The 6,718-nt window shown below is 40.2% G+C and overlaps 1 pseudogene; it reads left to right on the forward strand.

Moving 5' to 3' along the window:
• Positions 1-5,815: 5,815 nt before the first annotated feature.
• Positions 5,816-6,655, forward strand: LOC138170120 (glutathione S-transferase Mu 1 pseudogene; annotated as a pseudogene).
• Positions 6,656-6,718: the final 63 nt, after the last annotated feature.

Consider the following 6,718-nt stretch of genomic DNA (forward strand, 5'->3'; position numbering starts at 1 on the left):
CTTTGGAGGAGACATGGCCTTACTCTGGGACTCAAGACTCATCTCTGAGGATGGGAGCGGGGATTGGCATCTTCAGAGCTAATATAGGCTACATTCTCAATGAAGCAGTGGTGAAAGTTGAAAGAAAGCCTGATTTGGAGTCAGAGCACCTGAGTCTAAATTCTGCCTTTGTCAGTTCCTACTTTTGTTATCTTTGGTGAGTCATTTAACCTTCAGTTTCAGCTTCCTCATCTTTAATATGAGTTGTGGTGATGGTCTAGATGACCTGTAAGGTCAATTTATCTCTCTATATGTGATCCTATGATGTGGTGAGTCATTTCAAAATCAAACTGTTTAAAGACTGAGAGGACCATTATAGGTCCTTTAGTCTACTACCCTCATTTTTATAGAAGAGAAAACCGAACTTGACCAGCTCTCTTTCAGCTACATCATAACGTCTCTACTGTGTGTGTAGTCATCTTAGTGACTGGTTAGGCCAAAAGTAAAGATTAATGTCACAATTGAGAAAAATGAAGCTATGAAGACTGTTAGATTATAGGATCTGCAACCTGAATTATTTAAATAAAATATAAACTCTAGAAAATAATAAATGAGCAAAAGACATTGACTGTAACAATTGCCATATCTTAAAGGAGTTTAACCAGTACAAAATAGTCACCATATTGGGAAGGCTAACAGGTCCCCCAGATCTCATCAGTCACTGAATGAACATTTGATCTCCTTGCAAGAGGAGAAACATGATAATTAAGGATAATGGCAGTGTAAAGTGAAAGTTAATTTGCAAAACATTATATAATGGAGCGATGGAAAATTACAGGCCATTTCACATTGCCTAAGCTTTGTTGAGGAGAAAACGATCTAATAGAGAGTTTTGCATGAGAAAAAAGTAAAATCAGATTATCCTCAAAACATTCATAGATGAAGTTGTGATAAGGATAACAAATGGATGGGAAAGGAAACAGATATTCCAATATTTACATCATTATCTCTTCCCATTCATGATAATAGTGAAACATCCTTACTTGACTTCAGTACTCAATTTCCTATGTAATGAAGGAGCAATGTTAATTAGAAAGAGGAAGTTGGAATAAGTAGCTGGTCCTAGTAAAATATGTAGAAGAAATTCATGTTAAAAGTGATTGAATTTTAGAAGCACTCAGAAAATGATTTTTAATATATCTCTAAGATGGAAAGATTCTAAACTAACAGAAAATATTATATCACTTTTAAAAAGTGAATTTAAAAAATCCCAGTAATTATTGAACCATAAGCTCACTTTCCATCGCTAAAAAATTTTTATGAAAATCATTTATGTATTACTGAAGAAAACATAAGGAAAGATTCTATTTAGTGTGGCACATTTCAGAGGGGGAAAACATCTATCAGAGAGGAACATTTTCCACTAAACACAAAACTTGTCAAATTTGTATTTATGTTACATATGTTTTCTAGTAACATATAATTGATTGCATCATTCATAGAGAAGAGGTGCTCCAGTAGAATATAAGCATCCTGAGGCAGTGACTATTTATCTCTATATATTCCCTGTCCATTGCATCCTAACTTGCATATAGTAGGTGCTAAATAAATGCTTGTTGAATTGAATTGATCTCAGTTAATTACATGGTACAGTTATTGTTTATCTTGATTTGTCAACCCCAGGATAGACATTACTGAATGAAATGCAAGTAATCCACTATTACAGGTTAAAGTATCCCAGTCTGCCTGCCAAAGTCTGAATACAGAGCAAATGATTATTTAGGAATGACTAACAATAAGTTATGATCTAATTTTTTGGGGGAAGAGAAACCATCAAAGAAGGAGTTTGGTATAAAGCTAAGAAAAATTCCCTGAGACTCCTAATATGCCTTTATTATAAATCTGAGCAAGTTAATTAGGAGAAAATTTTCCCTTTACATAATACATAGAACCTTGCACACTATAAATATCTTTCCTCTGGGCCCTCACTGTGTCAACGAGGCACAGATAAAAGTGGGATGTGAGGGCTGCTATTATAAATATGCCTTGCTGTCCTTATGCTGGTTATGTGACAGTAGAAGAAGAAAAGTATACTATGCATTAGGATAAGTATGTGCTGCTCTCCTTTCCTATTGATCATTCTGTGAAGAAATCAGTTTGTTTTTAGAGCTAGGAGATGTAATGGATTAATATTATTGAATAAATATTGACTCATTTTAAAATATAAAAGCACCAAGTCAATCTTTCATAAATAGCTTAAGGGGGTTACTTAGAATAAAACTTCACCATGTAAGAAGGTAAACAGTTCAGTTTTGATAAGTTGCTTATGATTTCTTTTCCCTGTTTACCTTCTCATGCTTCTCTTGTTTCTTGTATCTGAATGTCAAATTTCCAATTCAGATCTGGTTTTTTTCATCAAGAATGCTTGAAAGTCCTCTATTCCACAGAATGACCATATTTTCCCCTGAAGCATGATACTCATTTTTGCTGGGTAGGTGATTCTTGGTTTTAATCCAAGCTTCTTTAACCTCCGGAATGTCATATTCCAAGCCCTTCAGTCCCTCAGTGTAGAAGCTGCCAGATCTTGTGTTATCCTGAGTGTTTCCAGAATATTCAAATTGTATCTTCCTGCCTGCTTGTAATATATTCTGTTTGATCTGGGAACTCTGGAACCTGTCTATAATATTCCTAGGAGTTTTCTTTTTGGGGTCTTTTTTAGGAGGTGATTGGTAGATTCTTTCAATTTCTATTTTGCCCTCTGGTTCTAAAACATCAGGGCAATTTTCCTTGAGAATTTCTTGAAGGATGATTTCTAATTTCTTTTTTTGATCATGGCTTTCAGGTAGTCCAATAATTTTTAAATGATCTCTCCTGGATCGATTTTCCAGGTCATTGATTTTCCCAATGAGATATTTCACATTGCCTTCTATTTTTTCATTTGTTTGGATCTGTTTAATAGTTTCTTGATTTCTCAGAAAGTCACTAGCTTCCATTTGCTCCACTCTAATTATGAAGGAATTATTCTCTTCAGTGAGCTTTTGAGATTCTTTTTCTATCTGGCAAATTTGACTTTTTAAGGCATTCTTCTCCTCATTGGCTTTTTGAGCCTCTTTTGCCATTTGAGTTAGTGTATTTTTTAAGGTGTTATTTTTTCTTCAGTCAGGTTGTTGACTCTCTTTTCATGATTTTCTTGCATCATTCTCATTTCTCTTCCCAATTTTTCCTCCACTTCTCTTATCTGGTTTTCAAAATCCTTCTTAAGGTCCCCTATGGCTTGTAAATAGCTCGTATTTTTCTTGAACGTTTTTGGTGCAGGAGTTCTGACTTCAGTGTCTTCCTCCTGTTCCATGCGTTGATCTTTTTTGTCCCCAAAATAGGAGTGTAAAGTTGGATTGCCCTGCTTGCTTTGCTTCCTTTGCCTGCTCAGGATGTCACTTACTAACTTGACTTTTGAACTTTTTGCCACAGTAGGACTCTGCTGCCAGACAGGGGAGCTTTGTCCCAATCACTGGGGTTGGTGCCCTTTCTGAAGCCTCCACACTCTCTGGCAAACTGGTCACACACCCTAGGACCTTTACCCTAGACTGCAATCCAGATCCAAGCAGGTAAAAGCAAGAGCAATCACCCCTCAGACTGGTTGCTTGATCACCCTACTATCTGCAGGCCAGGAGCTCAAGCTGTCATGTGGCAGCAGCTGCACAGTCACTGTGCCTCAGTGGCTTCTCCCTTCAGGGGGTAAAGGCTGGACCACACTCCCAAACTACCAGATCCCAAAGTCCACACTGCACTGTCTTCTCACTTTGTCCTTAGCATCTATAGGTTGATAATTCTGGAAACTGCCACAGCTGCTGGTGATCTGAAGTCCCTCCAGTCTAGGCAGCTAGCTGTGGCCTCTCTGAGGCTAAAACCTCTAGCTGGAGTGGGGCTGGGGTAGGCTCCCAGAGTGCTGCTGGCCACTTCCTGCCGGCCTGCTTGGCTCTCCTAGGTGGGAGGTTAGCTTCTCTGTGTCATTTTGTGGGTTCTATAGCTCCAAAGTTTGTTCAGAGTCACCTTTTACATGAATTATAGGAGGTGGAATGCTGATTCTTTCCCAGTTAGTGATTGAGGTAATAGATTCTGATCCCTTCTTGATCTCTGAACTATCATGTCACTAATGATAGTTTATTATTCCAGTCTAGCTTCTTGTCTCTTATTAAGTGTAAGTCCCAAATAATATGGACATCTTCCTCTTAAACTTTATGACTGTTTTACCCAGATGATTAGACATTTTTATTGGATACATATGACAACATTCAGGCTTCAGTCTAAGAATGTAATAGATCTTACTCTAATAATCATATTCTTTTACCAACCTATCTCTATCAATTATTAAGCTAACTCATGCTAGCTTCTCTGCTGGCATGCACAATACTATAAATTCTGCTGATTAGAGCAGTTCTTTCATTGTCTACCAGACTCCCTTTGGCCTTTCCCCTATCTGCCATATCAATTATTTCTGAATCTTCTTTGCATTTTCTTTCCCCAAGTGGCATTTTGGGTCAATATAACCTTGAAATCTGGTATGTAGACCTCTTCATAACTTCTCCATATTTCCTTTTTGCTCATTACCTTCTTCCCCATCCCCCTTTCTCTCTCGGTCTCTGTCTCTCTCTCTCTGTCTCTCTCTCTCTCTCTCTCTGTCTCTGTTTCTGTCTCTCTCTGTCTCTGTCTCTGTCTCTGTCTCTGTCTTTGTTTCTGTCTCTCTCTGTCTCTCTCTCTCTCTCTTTCTGTCTCTCTCTTTGCTTTTTGGAGGGCAATTGGAGTTAAGTGACTTGCCCAAAGTCATATGGCTAGTAAGTGTGTCAAGTTTCCAAGGCGAGATTTGAACTAGGTCCTCCTGATTCCAGGGCTAGAGCCCTATTCACTGTGCCACCTAGCCACCCCACCCCCTTTTTCTCTTAAAGACCAGCTTTAACCCCAAATCACTATAGCTCTCCAAAAACTCTAATTCTCTTTGTTTGGCCAATACCGTGTTTCCCCGATAATAAGACACTGTCTTATTATTTTTTTGGACAGAAAAACACCAGAGGGCTTATTTTCAGGGGAGGGCTTATTTTAATGAACATTGACAGCAATTTTAATAAACAGGTAAATGTGAACAAAAAAATGTACCTTTATTCAATAATGAATTCAATAAAGAACAGGATGACGCCCTCACTGCTGCAGCTCTGATTGGATGCAGCTCAGAGCGTGGCGTGTGTTTCACGGGGGGGGGGGGGGCATGGTGCATACAGAGTGTACCGTAATGTAGCGTGTAGTGCAGGGGATCAACTTCACTACAGTAGCAATCTCAATAGGGCTTATTTTCAGGGGAGGGCTTATTTTAGAGGAATCTTACACAGTAAGGGGAGGGCTTATTTTCGGGATAGGTCTTATTATCAGGGAAACACGGTAATAGCTCCCTGGTCAAGCCCTACTTGGTGAGAATGAATGTAAAAAGAAATTTTTTTCTGTTTTGGCCAGAAACCCTAAGGGTCTTCCCCTCCCAGATGTTTTTTTTTTTTTTAAGAGGTCATTCTTTGCTTCATTTTTTCTTAAGTCTTAATCACTTAATAGGCTTTGCCTCAGTCAGCCTGGGACTTATTAAAGACCTTAGCTTAAAAGACCAGTCTCCCACTGCATCCTGGGCCATCTCTGGTTGTCCTGATCTGTACTTGGCCACTGGACCCAGATGGCTACAGAGGTAAAAGTGAGACTGGTGCCTTTGCATAGCTCTCCTTCACTTAAATCCAATTCACTTGCATGTCATAGTATCGTGCCATGGTCCTCTTCAAGAATGAAGAACAAAGGAAGTTACCTGATCCACTCTATTGATGACATGGCTATGATCTTTAGCTACTGGGACATCTGCAGGCTGGCCCATGCCATCCGCCTTCTCCTGGAATACACAGATTCAAACAATGAGGAGAAGCTGTACCGTTGTGGGGAAGCTTCTGACTATGACCACAGCCAGTGGCTGGATGTAAAGTTCAAGCTGGGCCTGGATTTCCCAAACCTGCCATACCTGATTGATGGGAAACATAAGCTCACCCAGAGCAATGACATCTTGTGTTACATTGCTCAAAATCACAACATGTGTGGTGAGATCGAAGAAGAGAAGATTTGTGTAGATTTGCTGGAGAACCAGGTCACGGACTTCCATATTCAATTGGTCTGGGTCTCCTATAGGCCAAATTTTGACAAACTGAAACCTGGGTACCTGGAGCAGCTCCCAGGTCAGCTGAACCTCTTCTCCCAGTTCCTGGGAAAGCAGACATGGTTTGCAGGGGACAAGATCACTTTTGTGAACTTCCTCGTGTATGATGTCCTAGAGCAGAACTGAATGTTTGAACCCAAGTGCCTGGATGAATTCCCAGATCTGAAGGATTTCCTTGCACGCTTTGAGGCACTGGAGAAGATTGTGGCCTGCATGTGCTCTGACAGATTCTATAAGCTGCCCATCAATAACAAGATGGCCAAATGGGCCAACAAAAGAGCTTAGCTATGCCAAGACCCAAGCAGGAGAGGGGCTTTCCACAGGCCCTTCTCTGCTCTGAGAGACCTGGTTTGCTTGCCAGGTTCCCCTGGCCCTGCCCTTGCTGTTTCTAAAACACACTTGTGTCTCCCTCCAGCCTGCTTCCCACTGTTCTGGCATGGTTTAGGGGCAGGTATGCTCACTGAGGCAGGGAAAGGGCCCGAGGGCAGCAAAGACTGGCTACAT

This window comes from Petaurus breviceps, unplaced genomic scaffold (genome assembly GCF_028583685.1).
Source record: "Petaurus breviceps papuanus isolate PSGF00001 unplaced genomic scaffold, PetGlider_PUasm1.0 38, whole genome shotgun sequence".
Classification (NCBI taxonomy): Eukaryota; Metazoa; Chordata; class Mammalia; order Diprotodontia; family Petauridae; genus Petaurus; species Petaurus breviceps.